Genomic DNA, 24,371 nt, shown 5'->3' with positions numbered 1-24,371 from the left:
CTGTTGACTGTGCCAAACATTTGATATGAGTACAATGTATTTAAATGTCATGTACACATAAAATAATAATCTTAATAATATGTAACATATTTATAGCACCTATTCATAAAGGAGATAAAAAGCAATATATGATATCACATAATTTGCCAACAACATTACCGGTATGCTCTCGTACAGACGTACACATGTATACCTACATGTACCTACCGGTACATGTACTTTGTATAAGAGTTCCTTATACATGTGACTTTGAATACCGGTACCGGTAGTTCTTTGGCAAATAGCAGAATCTTCGAATGATTTTTCAAAGAACTCTCAAAGCATTCTGCAGTTTGGAAGTTTTTATCTTTAAATGTACTTGTACCCTAGCTTGTAAAGCTAATTTACCCAAGATTTTTGTTCATGAAGTTTCTCATTCTGGTAGCGTGATTAACAAATTGTGCTTTTGAGCACTGATGTGAAGGCAATCAAATTGAATGATGATACTAATTGTCTTTCTTAACACAATTACAAATTGTTTCAGGACCTGTGCAATTTGCATGATCTCACAATTAATATAATCCCATAATCAATATGACCTCGTTATTGATATAGGACCTACATAAATAAGAGGTAGCAATGCAGTGAATGCACAGACTACTAATTGCTGTTATGTACACACCTGTAGAACCATATTAACAATGCAACTGATGACTGGTGATGATTCCTTCTGTGTTTGTGTGTGTCATCCATTTGTTATGTTTACTCTAAAGCTACGGTCACAAAGGTTCGTACAAATTATTTCGTACGAATCTCCCTGTTTTTCTATTGTTTTCCTGAATTTCCATTGTCTGAAAATCGTTCGTACGGCGTTTGTGACCGAGGCTTTAGTCATCTTCTATACCGTAATCTGAACAGATTTCATTGTCCCCATTGTTATTGAAATTGATATTGTGGATATAAGGGTAACTTAATTTCCTTAAAAATTCATGATTAATCTAGATCATAAGAGCTCCTTGGTTTAGATTTTTTAGAGGTTAGATTTGGTCAGAGTTTCCTACATGTAATTTACAATACATGTACTGGTAGATGTTCTAACTTTTCTCAAAGTGCCACAAATAATGAACAATAAAAGCCTACAAGATTGGACTTGGTATAGCTTAATGCAACAACATTCATAATCTTCAAAATATCACAGAAATGTATTGAATTTTGTTTAATTACTTATAAAATACATTGTTACCTACATGTATGCACAACATTATGAAATTACATATTTTTGTTTTGGGGTTTTAAATTTTTAATGTTAACTGAAACAAAAATGTAAAAAAAAAGTAGTTCACATTTATATGTTTCACAACTTCATAACTACTATTATATTATACAGTGCGTCCCAGAAAAAATGAAACCGAAAATTATCAATGTTTTATCATAACTTAATCACAATTATAATTAATAAACGACACATATTTGGAAAGCTTAGATCCTCCTCTTTCATTTGATGCAACTCATATGATTCATATCTCACGCATGATTGATTAAAAGCAATTTGAAGAGAGGAAACCAAAAAGTCATTTGGCGGGCGGTATCTGAATTTCAAGGTGAAATTCACATTTCTAGAAAGTTCAATTTCTGCCCTTTCATATGACACCTCAGGCTCAATCAGGAAAAATGAGCCAGGAATAACAAAGTTCTGTTTGTTTAAAGTAATGCTTGCATTTCCATAATTTGATCAAACCAGTTCATTTTCACTGGCTGCATGCTGTAGCAACAAACAGAGATGACAAAAGACTTAACTCCGTTTCGTTGACGATCAGCAATGCACATTTTCTCCTTTCATTTGATTTTAAGGGTGTAATACTGGTAAAACAAAAAAAAACTTGTTTTTTTCCTTTTTTTACCTATAACTATTCTGTGTAGCCTTATTAACAAGAACCAGGGCACTGGAACCTCTGGAAATACCCCTATATGTGAAAAAAATGAATATTTATAACCGGAAGTAGAATTATTGCAAACCGGAAGTCGAACATTTTGAGTAAAAACTTTTATTTTAGCCTAAATATAAGGACCAAAAACTCAGGAAAATAGCTAAAAGTCTAAGGAATTGATAGCGCCATCTCTTGGTAGGGTACATATAGGCATATTTCTCACACATGCCCCATTATGTGGATCTACTTTGTGCACAAAGTGAATGTAGATATTCGCGACTCTTTTTATCGTCAAAATTTTTGGCATATAATTTGTAATAACTTTTGATTGAATCACTCAATTCAGCTGAAATTCGGACAGTGTGTGCTGAATGTCATTTCCTTAAAAATAATGATGGCTTTTAGTGATAGGGGTAGCCATACTTAAGTTATTGAAGAAAAATGAAGTGAAATCTGCTTATTAGCATAATTAACTAATTAATGAACCTGAGACATAATATCACAAAATTCTCTCATTACATTATAGAGAAACCCTTTTTACATATATGTGCCATATTTCATATAAAAAGAATAATAGATGGCAGAGTAAAAAGAATTTGAATTTTGCTCTTTGTTTTTCTTTGTTTTTTAAATTTCTGTCTAATTATGCAAATTATATGCATGTAAACACATGCAAAACTGCCAAAACTGATATAAATCAAAGTTTACAATATATCTTTCAAGAAAAAATTCATATTTGGTTTGAACTTGATTATATTCATGTGTAAATTGCCTCTTAAATGCAACTATGTAGTTTTCACTCTGTTTTACCAGTACTACACCCTTAAACCGACTTTAATATAGAGATTTGAATAAATGCGATCTTTGGGCATGTACTCTGTATATGAACAAATTAAAATCAAATAAATGGCAGCTACATCTAATTTGGTCATATACCCCCACTCGTGCACCCCTGCTAGGTACATATTACTTATTTTCTTCTCTTATTCTCAATAAGTCAGTACACTATTCTATGGCACAAATACATGCATAACAAGGTGTGCTGTGTATTAATTGTTCGCAAGGTTATCCTTGGTTGGAGGTACCATGTAATATATTTGCAGGTACTTATGATATCAGATTACTGTAATTTATGTATAATCTTTCTGGTATACACACTTTACACTGTATTGTCTCTGCTAATTAGAGTTATAAGAATGTTTTTGTACTTCAAATCTTTCAGCATTGAGTGATCTATCTAGATGTCAATTTTAAATGCAGTCGGCCTGTAGAAGGACAAAAATCAAAGATTGTTTATGAGCCCCACTCCCACTCCAAAGCACACTGAAGAGGTTTCCTATCACCTCCAACATATACTGTGCATCAGAAACCAATAATACACAGGAGAAGTGAGCGATTTAACCTTGTACGGTAAGCGCTAATAGTACTCTGTTAAAGAAAAACAACAATATAATACTTGAATATCATTGTGAGTAAGTCCCACTTATATAATTAACATACAGTCCTAAAAGTTCATGCTCCCATGAACAGCAAAGTATTTTTTACACTGTTGTGGATCCACATGCATAGTATGTTAGCAAATTTAATGATCATTATCGTAGATATAATTAATACATCTTATCTAGGTTAAAATTATACAGTTTATATTATTTGTTTGAATTTTTGCTATCTTTCACTGATCTACACTGTATTATGCTTAGAACTCAGATTTTTCTGCTTCTAAAAATTAATGAGACTCACTGTTTACAGTGTTTAGTGTCTATAATCAGTCAGTTTCCTGGCCTTTCTCTTGTTCAATATAAATCTGGTTCTGGTTCTGGTGGGCTACTGCATAAACTCCTCAGCTGGGATGTAACATGCAGGCGCAGTCGACTGAGCATAGTATCCTATACTTAATTTCTGAAGTGGGCTCTAGCAATTATTTCGTCCATGTCGAGCTTTTGTAAAGTACCTTTAAAGGCTCCAAGGGTGGGGGTATTTCTAGCATGGGTAGGGAGAAAAAGTTCCATTCGGGGAATGTCCTGGGATATAGAGAGTGTTTATAACAGTCCTTTACAGCGGATAACTTCTTGAATGATACTGAAGACCTTATTCTTGTAGATACCCCTACTCCAGATGACCTGTTTTGGTAGTGGTCAGTATCAACAGCAATTAAGTTGTGGATGGATTTGTAGAGGAAAGTCAACCTCTGGGCTGCTCTTCTGTGCTCCAATGGTTGCCATTTCAGATAGGAGATCATCTCAGAGACGCTGCTCCGGCGTTCATTACGGTTCAAGACGATTCTTGTAGCACGTCGTTGAACTCCTTTGAGTTGTTTTATGTATTCCTTCTGATAAGGGTCCCAAACTGAGGCACAGTACTCAAGTCGTGGCCTGACGAGAGTAAATGAATGCCTTTAAATACTGTCACCCATTATGTCATGTTTACCATCATCACAATCGTCTATATGTGACATGACTTTGCATGTTTTGTAACATGAACCATTTTGATGAACTGCATTGTAACCTTTGTGGTTTTTGATGATGTCACATTAGACACAAAATGTTGGGCAGTCTTCATGTAAATACAGTGTAGTCATTAATATATACAAAATAACATGGTTCTCTCCTATAATTTTCTGGATAGAAGTGTATACATGCATCACTGGCTGATTTAGGGGCACAACCCCCCCCCCCCCTCCCCCCACATGAAACCTTATTACATATACTGTAGCATACCTCTAGTATAGAACCCCTAAAAATGTGCGCATCCCTTCAAATTCACCTTTTCAGCCCAAATTCACCTTTTTCAGCCCAAATTGTACCAGACAAATGTGATTTATAACTCATGTTTGTCGTTGTCAGATAATTGTTCACCACCATCCCACCTTTAAAATCTAGGAATCCATGCACCCCCATATAGTCGTATCAGATTTTGTCTACTAATGATATGATCTATATCACTTGCATGATTTGGTATTCTCATGATGATACTAGGTGTAAATTTGTTTAGATAGATTAGCTGTTGCTACACTAGAATCTCTGTCAAATCCTGGTTTTGTCAACAAGATGTACACTGCAGATACAGATGGAACTGAAACTTTAGACTGAAACCAACAATAGTTAGATCCCCAAGAGAAACCTAACATGATTGGAAGAAATAACGTTTTGATAGATCAAATTTTGAGTTAATCATACCGGTAGTTATGATTGTTTGCACAGATAACGTCATCTCTTAAGTTTAAACCTGGACTAAAAATCTTTAAATGAATGAAACTTGTTAGTGTTGCATTTTAAGAACAACATGTACCTTATCACTAAGTTATCACATAAAAATAGAAGACTGCTTTAAAAAAAATCAAATTGATTTCATGTTGAATTAAAGAAAATTATAAAAGGAAAGAAGTTTCTAATTACATGAATACAAGACTTGTCATAAATTTGATAGAGTTCAGAATTTAGAACCCAGCATTTAAATAATTCAAGCATTCGATCTGGCTTAGCATAAATACAGCATCTTCAAATGGAACCGTTTATAATCCTAGCAACGGGTTACTGTGTTATGAACGCAAGTTCTTTGTCATCTATTTTTCTCAATTTATGTAAGAAAAGGGTTGACACTTTCCCCATCTACTTGAAGAACCACCCAAAAAAGAGCTTCACATAAAAGAGAGCGCTTGATCACATGAAGTCTGGCTGTTTACTCTTGAAGAAATGTCAATATTATCAGGTAACACTGTGCTATTATAGAGGGTGGTTCCCTCAATAACAAATAAGCAGTATTTGTAGCTAAATTGATCTGGTCATGGTCTCGTGATGCGGAGGTGTATGGGAACAATATCATGGCTTTAAAGTTCAGCTTTTGTGAATTTGAAGTAAGGTTTTAGTCTAATTATTTGAGGGTGAAACACTGGTGTACCCAATGACCCAAGTGAAAGGCCTGTATGCATGGTGTCTGTTTGGGTCCAGAAGGGTCTTAATTTATATAGTTTAACACAGTGTTAGTACCTTTCTGGCCCTAAACAGACGATACATATAATAGGATTTTTAGTTCAAGAATGCTCTTCAACTTTCAATCCAGCATTTCATCTAGAGTTGCCTCTCTTGACCCAGGTACACAGTATGATATTTTGAACTCTACTTCATACAGGGTAAATGTACAGGATTAAATTCCTTGAATAACGGCTGCTATTAAAAGGGCATATTATAGTCATATAATTTAACACATATATTTCAACTAATTTTTCAATTTTTTAATTTTGTTATTGATATACTTTTAAAGATGAATATTCATATTATATCAATCATGATTGTAGTCTGGAGACTAATATTATCATGTTTAAAACATACAATGGATAACATAACAAACATCAAAGTCAAAAATATAAAAGTAGATGAGCCAATAAAGTGTACACAGTGTATATCAAATAGTAAGCAAAGTACTTTTAGTTTTACAACGATGTGAACACTGACAAAACGTTGGTTTAAAATTTATGTTCAAGATAAACAAAACAAAAGAATTCCATCACACATTCCATCAATACTGTACATGTACATGTATAGAACTCCTTAATGTACCTGTAGTACTATACACTAATTTAAAAAAAGTTCACTCATCAGATTATAATGTTTACTTGTTATCAGGAAGGATGCTATTCCACGAAAAAAAAATTGTATTGCATATTATGTTATTGTAAATTGTAAATATAATTATATCAATAAAGTGCATGTATTCCAAAGTTCATGGCTATAAATGTATGCCCTGCAAATTATTAATGTTGATAATTAGTCTAGACAGAGAATTTAAAGGGAGTGTCAAACTGATGAGACTATGTGTCTTTCCCGTGGCCTGACTCGGGGCCAATCAGGTATGATATGGCTACGGCCGATCTGACCGCAGCATTCACGTGCTTGCAACATACGCGAAACCGAAGCGTGAGGAGAACTTCGGTCTGTTTCGTGAACGCTGACCATGTAGAGATTAAGTCGCTGACTACCGTTAATTAAGTCCATTTGTTTACAGGCAAATCCAAAGAAGACTTAGATGCATTTAATTGCTACACAGCCTATAAGAGACAGGAATATGTTTTTGAGGCTTATTACTTATTAGTGGTGTGCATATTGGAGTGTGTGCATTCATGTACACGTAGCTGTATTGTAATTCAATACAAGCTGCCCTGGTTATTCAACTAAAACCTTGCAATTCGTCCTTATTATTGTAAACCAACGAATCTGTACTTTAATACTTATGACAAATTCATTGGTTCATTGAACCACCTACAAATTGTTTGCATAGTGTGTATGGCCACAGCTACACACATGTATATTCTTTGACAAATATGCTTTTATTCAATTTTATTTGGAGAAGACGGTGTTCATTAATTTTCATTAATTTTCCATACAAGATGTTTTTTGTAAGTTAGTAAACTTCTCAGAATATATCAGAGCTATTAAATTGAACAGTTAAATCATAGCCTGTATGCCAGTACATGTACAGTAATTATTAATCAAGTCCTAAATTATTCATACCTTTGCCAAAGTTTTTTAATCTTTTAAAGTATGTGACATATTGATTTATCCTGATTTATGTTTTTTGAGTAAATGACAGAGACTTCGGTGGTAAGCGCTTTATAAGTAACGTTTTTATTATTATTATTATTATTATAAAGCTTACATCTACAAATATTCAACCAGTGCACCCTTCATTCTTGATTTCTGAAAAACACAAAAAACATCAAATTTACAAGGGGTATGAAATGAATAATAACAGTTGTTAAACATACATGAGAGATCTCCCTGTTCATAATACATGTACCGGTACATGCAAGCATGCAATCTTTACGCCAATTAAGACGTTCTACTCAATTAAAGTGTGGTTACTACATTTCATCACTTCAGTCTTGAGCCATGTAGGTCCATGCTTGAACCGATTGACATGCTTGATATAAAGTTCATAAGGTAGCTGTGATTGATGTAATTACCATAGTGTTAATTGCAAGTTTACAAACTTGCTGTCAAGTAGCATTTACACCTATAGATCTACATGTAGGCCTTTATCAGGGGGGGGGGGGGGGGGGAGAGTAACGTACATATGTACATACTCTTGTATTAACATACCCTTCTATTTCCAAAGGTATATAAGCCATTTCATTTTTCAGAATTTTGAACATTATTTTGTGTCAAACCTTTGAAATTACAAAACTATGGCATGAACCTTTGGAAAAGGGCAATTACATGAAAAATGTTTGCTCGCTAAAAGTCATAAACTTGGCAATAACGCCAGAAATATACCTTCCACTGTGACAGATTTGGTATCAAACAAAAGTGCTCAAAAGCTCTTCACTGTGAGTATATCAAGTGGATTTTGTATTTTTAGACAAGACTTTCTCACCCCCCCCCCCCCAAAAAAACAACAACACAACAACACAAATTTTTAGGGTAAAATGTAGCAATTTCTTTGGTCAATATGATTGGTTATATATGATTAATTAAGGATGAGAGCTTTCCATGACACATTGAACATGTTGAAGCAAAGCTACATGTATGTACATGCATAGGGGTCTATAAAAGGTAGGTAGACAAAAGTGTCATGTCTGTTACGTTTCACCTGTCATGTCCATTATGCAATATTTTTAGCCATTACAAGGAAATGTATAATTTATCCAATTATTTTGCAATGATTATCTATGTTGATAGGATATAGAGTATAATAATAAGCTTCTGTTCACACGAAAACTACATTGTAGATTCTTGCTTGATTCAATATTTTATCTACTTTAAATACTGTACATATTGTACATGTATGTTTTTTTACTCTGTGTACTTGCACAAGCACAGTTTTTAAACTTACTGCATGTACATCTTAATTTTAATTCTAAAGAAATTCAAGCATTTTCTGCCTTTCATGTTTGAATCTATTTTTTTTAGCAAACATAGCATAATTAACAAAGTACTTGTATTTACAAAGTTCAGAGCTATACTTATACATGCCACATTTAAATCTAGCATGCATGTATTAGGCCATGTAAAAAAAAAAATACATGTTTAGCGTCCCCACCCGCTTCCTTTTTGGGGGCCCCTCCTATTTTTTATTTTTTTATTTTTGAATTTTTTTATTTATTTATTTTTTTTTTTGAATTTTTTTTATTTTTATTTTTTTTAAAGAAAAAAAAACATGAAAAACACTGCTAAAATGGCTCTATTTCTGATTTTAAAAAAATGTTGGCGGCCATCTTGAAAAATAGCCCGACTGTCAGGGAAAATGTACCGAGCGGCCATTTTGGGCAGCCATTTTGAAAGAAAAAAAAAAAGGGCCTCCTCCTTCCTATTTTTCCGAAAAAACAGGACGCTAAACATGTTTTTTTTTTTTATTTGGCCTTATACAATGCAGACGTGCATTGAGAAGTGCTCCTTTTGACTGATGTATTTTTGACACAAAAACAACCTTCTGATGCATATCGACACCATGTCACAAAGTTTATGTCTACAAAGTATGCCTGTTCAATCAAAAGAGAACAAGGCATCTTTTGTGCCTTTTATTTACTCGAAATAGGAAGCAAATGAGTGGGTCACGGTAGATGGATTAACTGTATTCAACCCCCAACCCTGAAGAAAAAAACCAATTAACACAAGAAGAAAACATACATGTACAGGTGTACATATTGAGTATATACTTTGAAACCCTTCACTGTTGCTACATGAAGATTGTAAGCACTGACCATTTTCATGGCAAAAATATGTCACAAATTGCATCATTCAGAATGATGATTCATAAATGTCATTGCATGAAACTGTTACAAGTATTGACCATTGGTGAAGTTCACAAAATTCACACAAAAGTTTCTGAAAGTTAACAACCAAAACATTGATGTATTCTGTGGACCAAGAAAGATGAGTGGTTGAATTTGTCTTTCTTCTGCATACAAAAAGCTTGTAGATGGAGATATAGAAATTATATCTTTAGAATTTAGAGGTATTTAGATGTACTTTAAGAACATAGATGTTACTATATACTATACTTGTCTGTCTGAATTGTTTGGAGAGGCTAAAAAACTTGTTTTTGTTTGTTGGTTCCCCAAACCCATGTTGATTCAAAGAGGGTGGGATTGAGAAACGTGTAAAAGCAAAGTTAAACTATTCTAAGATCTGGCTGGGGCTTTGTGAAGAAACTTTCTCAAAACCAAATGTCATTGGATTGGAATGGAAATGTCATAACTTATCAAGCCAATTAATCTAGTCAGGTCTTTGGTCATTAGATCAGTGCCGTAAATTCTCCCAAACCATATTTCATTGAACAGGAATGGGGATGGGAGGAAACAGATTAAGCCAAGCTAATTAATATGATTTCTGGAGCTTTAGGAGGGGCTTAATTAATATTCCAAAACCAAATTTTATTAAAAGTGAGTTGGTCTTAGGCTTTTGGAAGGGCTTTACATGTAAATGGTTCCCATTACAGCCCCCCCCCCCCCACCCTCCAAATTCAAATCAAAATTACATTGAATGAGGGAGAGGATGGGAGAAACAGATTAATCCAAAGGTAATTAATGCAAGGTTTAGGACTTACACTGTAAGGATAGGCTTACAAGATAAGGATAGGATTATCACCTCAATAATTAATCCTTCTTCAGTAGGAAGTGAAGCCGCTAGACAAGGAATAGAAGTGGTAGACGTATTGCAGGATGCTCATTTGTATACACCTGTAGGCTGTTACAAATTATATGATAATAATAATAATAATAATAATCTGTTTTTTTATATAGTGCTCAATAACCTACATTCTGGCACAAAGTTGACATGTATGACAAAATATGAATGTAGATGATAGAAATATCTGTGATTTATTTTATATCAGTATTTCTTGAAAGTTTCTAGAAGTTTCTTGACTTTTCATGGAGCTTTTACTGCATTATAACAAATCTTCATGACTTCATTACATTTAAAATCTGTTAGATAAGAACAGATTTTAATGTATATGAAGCTAATTATAATAATAATAATATTTTGAGTTTATATAGCGCTCAATACATTGATCCGACGATGCGCCTAAGCGCTTTACAGATATATTATTACCCGGTCATCGGATTCAGTATATTACAGAACAATATCACATAAAGAAATAAGTTTTGAAGAGGTCTAACAGCTGGCCGATCATCAGTACCCATTTATACTTTATAAATATCGTTCACACTTCTACGGGACTCTGGTTCTTTATTGAGTTATCTTTTGAAACAGTGCTCAAACATATCGCTGTACTACGTTTCATTATACCATATATCTCTTATACTGCGTTTAGACTAGGAAAAGAGTAATTACTGATCATATAGCTTTCTTCTATTGATATACGATGAACCTGGTAAACTGAATGCTGTGATACAGCTAGCTCCATAGCTGATGCTATCTAGATTTCTGGCTTCCTGTAGGCATGTATTTTGTGCATTTTTATAAATTGGTTTACGTCATGTGGTCTAAACAATTTGATGCTGTTACAATTTTTTCATCGGAATTGGTCCCAAATTGCTCTTATTTTATAAACCTATGACGTAAAGTATGTAGGTGGAAATGGTCAATTTAGCAGTCATATTGTCCTCAAATTGTGTCACGCACTAAGTTGTTTTCTATTTGGCATTGCAAGTTTTGACATTATTAGAAAATACCATAATACTTTACAGAACAGATTATAATCTATTGGGTCACAATACTGTATTATGGCTTTACTGTGCCCCAAATTAAACTATTGCATAATTGAAAGTAGATTAATGCCATCCATATCTGTTGTGTTTTAACACCCATTAAAGCTGTTGCGAGTTATGACAAATGCAGTGATCAAATTGAAGTTGAATGTGTTGTCAATTTAGGGATCATCTCTTCAAGTAGGGATTATATTTACGGTAGTCTATTTTATCAGACAGTGTGTTTTTGTGCTCTCAGTGGAGCCGGGCCATAGGGTATCCATCATTGAAGAATGTTTGAATATTAAAAAACCTGGATAGAGAGTGGCAATATATATGATTTTGCTGTTTTATAATTCTCTCAAATGTTAAGAAAATTCTCTAACAAAGTTGTAAACTTTATATCGTATACTAGGGCCCTGCTTACAAGCAACTTGCTTATTAATGGTATATCCCTCCATTTTTATGTTTATATTATTTTTTAAATGCAATGTACGTGCTAATATTATGTTATATTTATTCTTTTTTGAAGATGGAAAATGAATTAATTGAATTGAAAATTAAATTAAAAAAGTATGACCCGTATGGTCTGCTGCAGAGACAGAAGGGTGTTACCGTAATCATTTTTATACTTTGTTTATTTTTGTTGTTGCTCAAAAAAATAATATAATAATTTAGATTTATATAGTGCTTAATACTGTATATTGTCTTTTAGCGCTTTACAAATATTATTTCCCCGGTTATCGGATTCATTCACGCACAATGTGCACCATCGCCAGGGCGCGACAAACCCGCTTGCCCGACGTCCCGGGGCAACCAAATTGAGCCGTCGGGCAAGTAAATCAAATTATCACTTGCCCGATTCGGGCAAGTGATACTTTTACAGTAATTTCCTAGTGTCCAAGAACTCTACCATTCACCCGTCAACTTCTTACCCGTCGTCAAAATCCAGAAGCAAAAAAGCGATCGTTCCGATTTCGAAAAAACTTCACAGACAGCTAGCCAGCTCATGCAGCTAGCTCAGCGCGCATGCAACAGTGACACTTCAAGCCATGAATGCCGCTCCGCCTCCACGCACGGCCGGCCGTGAGCTAGCTAGAGACAGCTAGCGCGATCGTACCAGCTGCGAGCTTATTCGCGCTCTCTCTCTCTAGCTCTGCAGGCCGCACCGACAGGCCTTTGCTATTCTCTGATTGCCGATTGGTTGAATCACGCCAAATATGACGTCATTATTCTAGGGAAATGAACACGTGCGAATCGGAATGGAATAAACAACAGGGATTTTCTAGTAAGTACAAAAAGTCAAATGTTTGATATTTATTCATAATGACTGTTAATGATTGTGAACATATTATTTAAAACTCGCTGCTCATATAAATCAGATGAATGTTTTTGTCTCGTTTTCAATTTATTACTGCGGTCTCAAGATCCGACCGAGCGAGTCATTTTGATAATAGTATCGAGACCCCCAGAATATAAGCCGTTGTTGTTTTGTTTTCATGGTTTTAGCGACGTTGTTTAGTCTAGTTTTCGCATACTTATCCGAGATTTATCGTAAAATATCTTCAATATTATTATTTAGTAAGAATTTACAAATTTTGGCATGATATTTATAGCAGTGAATGATGAAATAAAAATGTCCGTACTTTATTTAAAATAGTTGATTACCCATTATTTACATGACGTTTCTTGATGGAAGAGTTGACCCAAATTATTAACAGCTGAAAATTAGCCTACGTTTCCAAATGACAGCGGCTTGCACAGACACACACGTGCGTTGATCAGCTGTTTTTTCTCGATTGTGCTAGTAAACATGGAGGCACCGCCAGCCAAGAAAGCGAACTACGAACACAACAGACAACGAGGGTTCGTTCCGAAATGGAAGACGGAATTTCCATGGCTACAATTCAATAGTGATGAAAATACCATGAAATGTGGTATATGTGTGGATTTTCCTGCGATCGCCGATAGAAAGGCAGCAATGTACGTTTGAGGAAACAGTGCATTCAGGCGCACGAGTCATTATGGAGAATCAATAAAATGCGTTTTTTAAACCTTCAACCATCCTTTGTTGACCATTTTCTTTGACATATTAGGTTATTATTCAGTACAGTTACACTGTACATGTATGTGCATTAATTTGCTATCTAAAACACTAACTTATCATTACGAGATAATAAATGCTTTAACCTCGAGTCCTTTTTCGCTTTAAAGTTTTGGGCAAGTGGAAATATTGTTTGGGCAAGTAAATTGAAAACCCACTTGCCCGACAGGGCAAGTGGTGAAAAAAATTATTGTAGCACCCTGATCGCCACTCCCTAGGGAGTATTCCTACAATATGGTCACCGTGAGGGCATAGGCAATTACTATCACAAATTCTTTCGTCATCCTGCTGGGTCCCCATTTCTCTCTTGGGTATTGAGTGGCAAATGTAGATTAATGCCTTGCCAAAGGACATAAGTGCTGTATCAGGGATCGAACCACGACCTTTGAATTTCAAGTCAAGTGCTTGAATTAACCACCCGACTACGACACTTCCCCGTTAATACTGTTAAACTGGAAGAAAAAATTGTGATATGAAATTTTCATGAATTATTAATGAGAGTGATTTTCATGGCAAAAAAATCTATCACAAAAATTAAGTTATAGTTGTAATTCAATTGTTTTGTGTTATAAAACTGTCATGAATCTTAACACCCTGCAAAAGTTGTGAACTTTTCATATCTTGTTTCTGGTTCATCAGTAGTATATAGAATGCTGTGAAGGATAAAAGACATGAATGTCAGAGATTATTTCTTTCTAATCAGTATTGATGTGGACAGCTGTTCTTATTAGAGATTAATCAAAGTTAATCATTAACCTCATAGGATATAAACATTGATTATCTTGTATTGGTCTGAGAGGGACTTCCCCTATTATCTGCATCATATCCTCCTAGTACCGGTATACTTTGACAGTAATTCATTAGTGCATCAATTTCTTCAGCTGTGGAAATTACATTCATTGAAATTCAGTCTTGTTTGGGAAATAAACTTGACACTCGCTTTGGAATCTGTTTTGGTCAATCTACACAATTTATTTTGAGACAAACAACCAACCTTGAAATAATCCTGATTAGGGTAAGAATTTCTTATATTTCTGAGCTCTAAATCGTAGTTGCTGATCCTTCACCTGTTTGAGTGCATTTACTATCGTATCTCATTTCTGCATTCTGTAATTGTAGTAGCATTGCTGGATTATGTTAGCAGTTCACTCTCATATCTTTGTAAGCTCTTGTACGTCAACCGTTTGACAGAAGGTTGCTTGGAATGCAGAAACCCTGAGAGAAAATGTTGTTATATTATCATTTTCAAAATACATGTAGCATAGTGGAACTTAAGGGTAAAGTGTCTAGTATGGAACATACAGCATGAAGCATGTTTAATTGATATTCCAACTGCTTTTGATTCTTAAAAACAGTAAAAATAGACAGGTGGTCAGTAAAACACATTTCACTGTATTTCTGAATGATCTTTGAATGAAAGAGAAATTTTAAAATAAATTTATTTTCTTCTTTGATGTAATAAAATAGATGAACAACACCACTACAACTTCAAGTGATTTGCATTTGTGCACCATCTCCATGTACAACATCTCCTTCAGTTGTGTAGATAAAATATTCAGATTTTGCAACAAAGTAAATTTTCTTCAAACTAACACTGGATAAAGGTGAAAACTTAGGGTTCCCTCAAAGTGTTAAAACTTTCTTCTTCTTTTCCCTTAAAAAAAAAAAAAAAATTTGAATGTCTTCAAAATGAGTGACACTTAATTGAGAAAGGTATGGACTTCCACTCAAGTGCTCAGATTTATGACAAATTTGAAAATCTTTAAAATGAGTGACACCAAATTAATTGAGAAGAATGAGGTTTGAAATCAGTGCCTTCATTGTGTGAATGGAGTCATTTTATTTTATGGCCTAGATCAGATCAAGTTCATTCCTTGAGTGTAACAAAGCTGTAGGGGATCATGTTTGGTACCAGAAGGGTGTTAAAGTCACTGTCAATTCATTTATTTTAACAATGAGTAATTGCACGAGAAGGATGTGGTTTTATAAATAATAATAATAATAATAGCTCGTTCTTATATAGCGCTTTTCAGGACCGGAGGCCCTCATAAACCTATGCCTTGCATGTATGGAGTCATTTTTTTGTCTCTATAGTGACCTAGATAAATCAAGTTCATGTATAACATTTACTGAGGAATATGCAATAGCCAATTATTACCAAGTGTTACAATAAAGCCTCAAGGATTTCCGCACTTCCTGTAAATCATAGTTGCTGATCATTTCTGCATTCTGTAATTGATGTAGCATTGCTGGATTAATGGAAATTTGTAACATTGTGCATATGGTAGTGACTTCAATGCTAGATGTACAATTAAAGATAATCTGAAAGTTTGAGTAAATAGACCTGTGATGATGAAAATTGGGAAAAGTGATCTGATCGATTCCTTAATTTTCCCAACTATATAGAGTGGCGAAGTGTGACGTCATCAAAAATCTAATTTTAGAATTTCGCATTTTTTTCTTCATTTTCCGAAATGGCATAAAAAATAATGTACAATTGTTGAAAACCAAGTAAATATGTTAAGTATTGGCTGAGATATGACCATCTGAATAAATATATGTCCTATGGGAACTCAGTGTTATATATATATGCTCTGGCTCCTAATGGTTAGGAGCCAGAGCAAATAACACTGAGTTCCTATGGGGAGTATATTTATTCAGATGGTCATATCTCAGCCAATACTTAACATATTTAATTGGTTTTCGACATTTGTACTTTATTTTTGATGCTCTTTCGGAAAATGAAGAAAAAATTGAGAAATTCTCAAAATAGATTTTTATGACGTCACAGCTTCGGTACTCTATTACAATTTAGGTGGATGTTAATCGTCACAAAGCAATAAATTGGCTCTATATACCATTCCAGACATTTGAATGTTGACAGACTTTTAAAAGCCTGTCTGATGTGTTTTTTTTAATGGAAAACAGTTTGGAATTAAAATTTAAAAATGGCTGGGAGAATTTACTGTTAGGGTGTTAGGGTGTCGCACAGTGACGCCTACAAAGAAACCATAGATATCTTTGTGGTTTAATTTTTTTTTTCCAGAACTTTTTGCATGTTGTAGAAGGAATATAATAAGTAACATTTCATACATAAACCAGCTTTTTATCAACCTTTGACAATGATACTGAGTCACTGTAGTTCACTCTCATTGCTCCTGTCAACTGTTTGTCATTTCTTGAGAAGGTATGCTGCTTGACATACAGGAACCCTGTCGACACCTGTGTCTTATTATGTGTATGGAGTCATTTTATAGTCTCTAGTGACCTAGATAAATCAAGTTCACATATTAAACATTCATTGAGGAATATACAATACCAAGTTACTGTAAAAACTTTAGGATTTCCGTATGTTTCAACTTTTGACTTCATTACCTTCATTTAAAAATAGATGTAAATGTCTACTGATTAGTAGGAAGGGTGCTTTGTACAATGTTATACTAGCCTTATTGCTCGGACTCTAATTTGATGCTTTACCACAATCCCTAAAGCCTTGAGCAGAGCCTACCTCTGTCAGTCTCTGGCTGTCTCAAATACAGCTAAAGTACAGAGCCTATGGTGTGCAGTAGACTGTGCAGTCAGTATAGTCTCTCAGCGCAGACACTGTTATGCACATGGTCTGACAAGGGTTTGTGCTTGCAAACTATAATGTGCGTGTGATACTACCATACAAAAGAAAACCAAAATAGAATATTGCTAAATATATTTCACCCTTGAGCCAAGCTGACTTTACAAAGCCTGATGAGAGACCCACCTCACCATGCAAGCATCTAATAGAGTTATGACAAGGCAGTGAAGATTATGTTCACAAGGCCGTATCATTATACCATGATTAAAGTGAACCATGCCTATAGTTCATTTTGCATGTCTTTCCAGGATTATAGTGTGTGTAAGGTAGAGCCCTAGTATTATACGTCACAAACCCATTTGATATTCATTTGTACAGTTTACATGTACATGTAGGCCTATAGAGATCGCAAGATGTTCAAATCCTCTTCATAATATTTGGGGGTTTACCAGTAACCATGACAATAGGAAAATAAAATGTATGTTATTGCAATGAATAAACGATTCATTTGAATAGTTAAAATTGCAAAACTAATCTTTGTAGTTTTATTTGTTCAATTTCAGGACCCTTCCATATTCAGTGAGGCCTGATTTTTAAGATCATTCACCGTTGTGTGCTTAAATGCTCATACATGCTTTGATATTAATGATATCATTGAATACTAAAACATGAAATAAAGTCATCTGTATTATGTAGATTATTTATCCTTTTTTTCCTTTTGTTTCAGTTCTGCATGTTTCATCCTCACATCTGCATGAAATCGATCCATTTCGACATGTACACGATAAGTTGATAATGACCCACATCAAAACAGAAGACAGGTGTTTATCATCTCTTTAGTAAAGGTAAATTATTACTTATTTGACGCAGGTCTCAGATGTAATTTAAAGCCCCCCTTAAGTGTTGGAAGCCACAAATTGCCCCCAAAACATTATCTCAAAATTTCACTTCAAAGTTTTAATGACGTGAAAGAGGATGTCATTTAACACCCACTTTTGCAAGGGTTTTCAAAATAAGTGTGTTTTAAAATAAAAATTAATGAAAGAAAACAAAATTTGAGTATTCTGCATACGACAGAAACCCAAATTGTGTACTCTTTCATCAATATTTTTCTTCAAACACAATTATCTTGAAAATCCTTGCAGAAGTTTGTGTTAAATGATGCCTTCTTCCACTTTATTATACAATAGAATTGAAATTTTGCCATCAAATTTTGGGGGCTCCCAACACTTTAGAGAGGCTTGAAGCATTGATAACTGTAAAATCAACAACCTATTGCAATATTTGATCTAGAATAATGAAAATGTCATTTACCAGCATTTGGTATTTCCAAGAGATTATTAAGAGCTGGTCACATTCAAACATGGTAACAATAAACCTCTGTCTATAATAGAAGATGTATTCAATTAGAGAAAATTTGTGCTGAATGTTCATAATTTAGTGAGCACAATACATTCTTTTTGTTTTACATAGACCAAGTTATCATCATTATTGTTAATTTGTGACCATGACAGCTAGGGGCTCTTTTCACCTTACTTCCCTCACCCTAACTCAGGTTAAAAATTAGTCAGGAATTTCAGTTTCACATTTAATCAGTTGTAATAAAACTGAATAATACCTACACCGTTCCTCATTGCCTGTGCTCCCCGTTCCTTGGCACTGCACCAAATAAGGTGAAATTTGGGATTAAATTGTTGATTCATCGAATGCAATGGGGCTTCATAGTACCACCCTTCTACATCGAAGAATGCATAGAGATACAGTTCTTTGACCTAAGATGTACTAATACATGTATGACCTTCTGAAAAAGACCCAAGTCATACGATTATTTGTTGAGAGTCAGAAGAGCTTAAACCTATGCAAAATGACATGCAGTTTTAATGTAATATTTGCATAGTTCTATGAAAATATGTTCCTTCTCTCTGCTTGTATGTTGTTTCTTCAAACTATTTACATGTTTACATTTTCCAATTTATGTACCCATACATGAGGATGACATGATAAACATTAAAACCTATCTTCCAGAAAACTGCTCAGAAGAGTATAAACCTGAACTGAAGTAATGTTCAATTTCATTCACGTTTCTCTCCAGAACCCCTTGTTAGAGATCTATATAATTTACTGTTATGCATAGTGGCATATATCTAGTGTGCATCATTTGTTGCTATGCCGGGCAAGCTTTTGAGTTGTCAAGAGATACTTATGTTCAAGAAGTATTCATAAACAGCAGAATATTTTCTGCTTGAAGCCTTGAACCATATCAGTCTTGTTCAACCTCTCCCTATATGTGACTGGAGTCTTGCATTAAATTAACTAAAACAAAGTTCAATTGTTTAGATGGCCTCATGCACAACACTGAAATGCATTTATTAGAAGTAGAGAAAGTACAATGGAAATTAATAATTACCCCCTCATTGGCCGGACACACACATGTTCTAGTCACTACTCTAACTGCACCAGAAATTTGGCCGGACGGACGTCCCAAAAAAAGTTTGCCATATATTGGAATCATATCCTCTTCTTTCACATACATCTGTCTTCACTCCTCTAAACATCCTTTTTTCGTACTTCTCATACCTCTTCATATCGTTCATTTACCTTCTCCTTTCCTTTTCTTTTCCTTCTATTTTCCTTCTATTTTCCTTCTCTTTTTTACTCTCTTTCTTCTCTCTTCCTTCTATTTTCCTTCTCTTTACCTTTTCTTTTCCTTCTATTTCCTTCTTTTTTCCTTCTATTTTCCTTCTCTTTTTTCTCCTCCCTCCCTCCTCCTTTCCTCATATCTTCCATTTCTTTTTCTTTTCTTTTCCTTATTTCTTTTCCTTATGTTTTTCCTCTTTTCTTTCTCTTTTACCCCACATTTTTGTTCTCCTTCCCTCCTCCTTTCCTCATATTTTCCTTTTCTTTTCTTTTCTTTTCTTTTCTTGTTCATCCTTCTCTTTTCCTTCTCTTTCTCCGTTCCTCTCAAGATGGGGCTTATCGGAGGGGTAGAGAACATGGCAGAGAGTGTTCTATTTCCCCAGAGTGATTCACGAAACAGATCACTATCAGTTTGAAAAGTGTGTGATGTGAAGGAAACACTTCATTTTCTTCCGCCTTCAATTCTGAATATCAATGCTGGCCCTTTTCACCCCCCCCCCCCCCAACACACTTCATCACAATCTGAACATGCATGTTAGATTAAAGAGGCAGTATATGGAAAGTATATGAATACCCTAATATACATGAGCATGTATATAATGTTTTATGTACCAGTAGTTAAACCAATTTTCAATCACTGTGTTGTAAAACTAATTTCCAAAATAAGTATTACATTAAATCTGTTTGGAGCCAGAAGGGCTTTAAACACTGCATTCAAGAATGTGATGTAACACCCTTCTGACTCCAATCAGATGATTTATGGCTGCCAATTCAATCAATTCTGCAAAATGAGCACAATTCTCTGTTATGAACAAGTTGGCTGTCAAGTGTCAATCGATCCTCCTTTAGATTTATTTACGATATCATGCTTGCATGTTATGAAGTCATTGATGGAAGCCTACTCGTTAGAGTAAAAATAATATATTTCTGCTGGTAATTATTTTCACAGAATATTTAATTTCTATAAATAAATATACATTTTATTACCCAGTACAAGAGAGCTCCAACCTATGTTAATGACTTAGTTAAATAATAATAACAATAAAATAGATTAACGCCTTGCCAAAGGACATTAGTGCTGTAGCAGAGCTCAAACATACATGTACACACTGCCCCTCCTACACAGTCTGTTTAATGATGTTGCCTTCTAATAATTTGGAATATTTGGAATAATTTACCTGAAAATTTTGAAAATTCTTGATCCCTGAATATATTTAAATCCAAACTTTAAAAAGGAAAGGTACCTTGTACACAATCTTTAATACCTCAGGTAATTCATTTACCTAAACAGAATTTTAATTATTATTCATTCATTTCATTTTATTTTGTTTTGCCTTCTTTTCCAATATGAATTACACATTTATCAATACAAACATGGGGTGATGTTATAAGTTTATCCCTTTTTATAATCTCTCATTAATGTGTTAAATAATTATTATCTTTTCATGGAAACGTGGAAAATAATTCAATTCAAATCAATTATAAATAAGTTAGGCGTCATTACTTCAAACCAGGTGCTCATACAAGTCAAGTACTCATATGACTTGTATCCTCTTCAAACTTTCCTCTAAATGTATTTCTTCAAAGGTTTCCTCAAAATATTTCCTTAAAGATTTCCTCAAGATGTTTCCTCAAAAACTTCCTCAAACTATGAATATTGATGTCTTTTATTGTCTTTATGTACATTAAGTACCTTTCAGTTTTTCTTTTAATGTTGACATACATGTAAGTTGTGCTGAAGAAAGTGTAGTTTTGTTTTTAAGTGTTGTAATGTGATTCCTATTCTTGTTCACAATTTGTACTCGAGTGTAGTCAGGTCGTTTTACAAAGCTAAAAAGTTTACTTTAATACTTTTAATTCATTTAAAAAAAACTTAAGTAAGGTTCATACAATGGTCCTTTATCTTGAAGTTAAAGATGAAGTTGAGTTCTGGTCATGCGATTGCATTGTGAAAGAAACGGTGTGGAACCGACCAGAAAAGGTTGATCATCTAGCATATAAGAATTTGTGTGTATTGCAAGGTTCTGGAATCATCAAAATGATAACAAATTTGGCCAAGTCTTGGTAAAGTTACAAACACTTGCACAGAAAGATGTATATGGGACTACACGAACACATGGCGTAAAAAGCCGGCCCCCCCCCCCCCCCGATTTTTACGATGTTACATGCATATTTAGAATATGAAGGCATTTGAAGAGCCATGCTTTTCAGGGAACATGTCTTAACTGATGTTCTTCCACACTTGCATAATAAGAATGAGTAATGCTCACAAATTATTTTTCACCTCTTCCCAGAACTCAACCTTCTCTTTAAGGTTGTGGTTATAAACTTCAAAGTTATCTTGTAGTTAGGGACACACTCATGGTTACTTGAAGTTACAAACCTGGTTCCTCACTCAAAGTTAAATGCAGGTGAGGATGTAATTAAGTCCAAGGTTACATCAGCTTGTAGTTAACTTTGGATACTCGTTGTTTCGATCCAGTGTGAACCCTCATAGAATCATAGTTTATAACTTTGAGGTTTATAATTACAACGGTCCCATGTGAATGTAGCTTGTTTCAAGGTAAAATAGCTGCATCCTCCACCTATGAAGAACTTATATCTGATGGGATTAAGTTTCTCTTTTTTACTCCTATTTGCAAATGTTTATCATCTTTATTTCAGTCAGTACTCTTGTAGTTTTCAAGAACTGTTGTAAATATCAAATTCATTTATGCAATAAACCGAAACCTGACCCTTAAGTGGTTCGGTGAAGGCTATGTATAATCTGTAATTTACACCTCTTTATTGTTATTGTATCTTAAGCACATGCTAGTGAACAATTGAATTTAATTATTAAATATTGGGGGCGGGGATTTAGCGAAAAGTAAAAATCTAGAGGAAAATTATTAGGGAAAGGTTGGTAGAGTTTCTGGATTTGACTGAACTTGTTTTTGGCTTCACACAAACCACTGCCCAGTTCCCATCAATGGCAGATCAATGAAACCAAATTAAACTGATCCACCACGCATTACGTTGAGGGATTGAGTTTATATGAAGTTTGACATGGGAAAAGCCCAGCCCCGAACCGGTTGAAACCATGCTGGCGAGGGGGCTAATTATAGATGGTTCGCCTCGGACACGATTCAGCTGCATCATGGGTAAAGGGAAACCCCCCAGGGTGTGCAGGGGTCCCTAATGGGAGGGGTCATAGACGGTAGACCATATAAGAAAACTTGAAGTCTGTTCACACGAGGGAAAGTTTATACAGAACTTGGATTTACAGTGTAATTCAAACGTAAAGTAAATAAAAATATAACATGATTATGTCTATAAACATGCAGAAATCGTTGTATAGCAAAAGGGGTGAAACATGTATACGATTTATTTCCCCCAGTTTAAGGCAGGACTCCAAGGAGTAGGCATTTACCAACATATTTTTTAATATTTAGTCTTTGTACATAATATAATAATAATAATATTTAAGATTTATATAGCGCTGGTATACAAGTACAGTTTCTAAGCGCTTTACAAAACAAGTGAAATAAAAAGTACGGTAAAAAACACATTGTCTTTTTTATGTTACTCCTACACTGTATACAAAGCCTATTCCATTGCTAAGGGCAACAGAATAGTGATCAGATAAACAAACTAACTCCTTCTTGTCCAGTTTGGCTTTGAACCCAATCCTTGCTCTTCTTTATTGAACATGTGCTGCAAAGATGTAGCATTCAGCTTTATAAACACAGTGTATCATATGAATAGGTGATTGACATTTTGGCTTATATATTCTGATTTAATGTTTTATTGTACTGCTTTCTATTTTCCTTTTCAAAGCTTTGATAATCAAAGAAGTATGGGTAGATACTTCTTGAAGATGTCTTTAGATCCCTTGTGGGTGGATTAAGTGACGAAGAGGAGGCAATAGATTGTCAAAAGTAGTAAGGGGAGGGGAGGGCATGATGTCTTTGAATAATGCTTTCATGGTATTTGCAGGAAATACTTCATCCTACCCTTCAAGTAGCGGATCTGAATAATACAAAATCTTTCAGTGAAAAATAGCACATTTTGAGTTGAAAATCCTGTTTTTCAAATTTGTGTTACAATAAGAAAGGAAAATTGTGTAGACTTCCATGCAATAATCACCAAAATCTGATCGATCTCTATCAAAATGGATTAATTTGAATGTGTTCTGTGCTGTGTAAATGGGGATAGTGTAGCAACTTGACCTGTTATATATTGACAAGATTTCAAATAGCTATTAATTGTAGCCTCACAAGTTTAAACCGTGGCAAATCATTAGTCATCTATTGTTTGATAAAAGTGGATCACAACCACCTCGCTTATCCAAACACTACACAATCTTTGGATTTAATAGGAATGGACTATCTATTGGCTCGAAAAGTGAGTAATTGTTGACAATCTTTTGTTTCATGTAAGTAAATGCTCCAAATTTCTATAATTATAGATGATATTCCTGTGTTTTTTTTAGGAGTGTGAATGAATTGTTGAAGCCTGTGTACTTTGCAT

General features: G+C 34.4%; 1 protein-coding gene across 2 annotated transcripts in view; it reads left to right on the top strand.

Moving 5' to 3' along the window:
• The window catches only part of LOC754774, a 90,258-nt gene that overhangs the window by 6,552 nt on the left and 59,335 nt on the right, over window positions 1-24,371 (top strand). Inside the window, exons 2-3 of one of the 2 annotated variants that reach the window (XM_030987236.1) lie at window positions 4,084-4,087; window positions 17,953-18,070. The gene's annotated coding sequence lies outside the window, so the exon portion shown is untranslated. The remainder of the gene's footprint in view (window positions 1-4,083; window positions 4,088-17,952; window positions 18,071-24,371) is intronic. The other variant, XM_030987235.1, reaches the window with a different exon arrangement.

This window comes from Strongylocentrotus purpuratus, unplaced genomic scaffold (genome assembly GCF_000002235.5).
Source record: "Strongylocentrotus purpuratus isolate Spur 01 unplaced genomic scaffold, Spur_5.0 spur5_scaffold_16, whole genome shotgun sequence".
Lineage (NCBI taxonomy): Eukaryota > Metazoa > Echinodermata > Echinoidea > Camarodonta > Strongylocentrotidae > Strongylocentrotus > Strongylocentrotus purpuratus.
The sequence above is the reverse complement of the archived record's forward strand: the minus strand, read 5'-3'. Positions and strand labels throughout refer to the sequence as shown.